Here is a 2,059-nt window from a genome sequence, read left to right on the forward strand (position 1 = left end):
AGACTTATAGAGCCCCGGCGCCCGCTCCTCCCCGCGGCCCCGCCGAGAGCGAGGGGGCGGCGACCCGGGCAGCGCGTCCTGCAGGGTGACGGCGGGCTGCTGCCGCGGAACGGGGTCGGGAGGAGTGGAGGAGCGCTCCCAGCGGGCGGGTGCCCGCTTCCCTCCGCTTCCCTGCCTCGACCCCGGGAACCCCTGGGCTTGGTGGAAAGCGGCTCCCCCCGCAGCTCCCCGGGGTGGTGTTTTCTGCTTTGCCGCTAGCATTCCTTCTCGTCGAATGAAGACGATGGGAATTTTTTTTTTTTTTTTTAATACATGTGCTTTTTTACCTATATTTCTGTGGGTTGTGCAATGTGCAAGATAAGGTGCTGAAGTGGATTTCCCAGCACACTTGCCAAGGGAACACTTGCTGAGCTCTGCAGTTACACAGCATGATAGGGAAGCCCCGTTACCTGCATTCTGATCAAGGAAGTTTCCTTACTAATCAGTTTCAAGAGTCAAAGTGCGCAGGAGTATCACAGACGGGGCTTCATTTCTCTGGCCCACGGAGTAACACATCAGAAATATCAATGGGATTTCAAGCCCATGGATGTTCCATGGTGGAGGTGTGTTTCCATAGCTAGCAGCACATCCTGGGCTAAAGCAACAAACGTCACACCTTGCCACTTTGCTGTATGTCAGTTGGGGGTTAGGGTGTAAGGGTGCCAAAGGTGATCAAGGCAGCTCTGACAGCAGCATGGCTGCACGCAGCAGCGCTCAGGGCTTTGCACAGAGGCTTTCAGTCTTGACCTGTGCATTGGCCAAGTGCTCTTCTGGGGGTGATTTCCTGGCACAAGACAGCAGCAGTCTGAGGATACAGATTGCACTTCTCTTTCATGGCAGATGGGGCTCTTTCCTGCTCACACCCACTGTTATCCACTGCTGAATCTACTGGAAGTGCTCTTCAGTGCAAATTGGCTCAGTTCAGCACAAGGTGCTCTGTCCTGCCTGGATCTGACCAAGTTGAGAGAGCTCTCAGCAGGCTTCTGTTTTGCAGACAAATGATTGACCAGACACTTGGCAGCCAACCCCGCTCACCGGGCGCTGTTCTATCTCCTTGGGGGTTCAGACTTGGCAGGCCATTTGGAGCTAGTCCTGACTGCATGCTGGAAGCAGGGATGTGGGTGGAAGTGCTGTGAAATCATGTGTGAGTTGACCTGGCCTTCAGGTGCCTGTCTGAGAGAGTGTGTGTCCTGAACATACAGAAGCTGGTGGCTGTGGTGCATGGCACGTCCTCATCTCACCACAGCAGGTTAGGGCGTCGGTGTTTCTGGCCCAATTACTCTTTAATTACTTGTACAATGAGTAACAGCTTCCAAATGTCCTGCTGGGAGAGAACAAGAAACTTGCTCTGTACCCCTACCAATTAGGCTACGGAGCTATTGATTACCTGAGATGGCTGCTATAATGAGGTGCTTGCCCTAATTTGCTGTGAGCTTTTGACCACAGGGAAGGCAAAAAAAAACCTTGCCAGCAAAACATCAGTGAAAACCAGCACGTGCCCACACAGTGTAATGTGGTGCTGTCCAGCAGAAATATCTGGTGTCAAAAAACCCAAGCCACTTTCCTGCAGGAAAGACATAAGCAGCCCTGTGCCTACGCCCACAGCTTGCGCGGCTCGGAGCCTGGTGTTACCTGCTTGCCCTCTTTCAGGTGTTATGTTGCTCAAACCATTCGAGCAATAATGTGTGTTTAAAGTATAAACTGCACAGGATTAATACAGTTTTGATTCTGCTTCTCTGTCATTTTTTTGACATAATGTAAACACGGCAAGCAATAACATGTACTGGAAAACAAACTGTGTTTGTTAACTAAAACACAAGCAGCGCTATAAGGAAATACGGTGCTCTCAGTGGTTTCAGGTGGCATCTTTGATTCTTCTATAGGAGTGTTATGCAAATTGTCTTTCAAATGTCATCATGTACAATACGGCAATAAAAGGATCCTCCCATTTGGATGTTTCTGTCTTAGGGACAAGCAGCAAAGCTGTATGATGCCTATGTCCTAAACTGCAGTAAGTGGA

This window comes from Numida meleagris, chromosome 1, assembly GCF_002078875.1.
Source record: "Numida meleagris isolate 19003 breed g44 Domestic line chromosome 1, NumMel1.0, whole genome shotgun sequence".
NCBI classification, from domain to species: Eukaryota; Metazoa; Chordata; class Aves; order Galliformes; family Numididae; genus Numida; species Numida meleagris.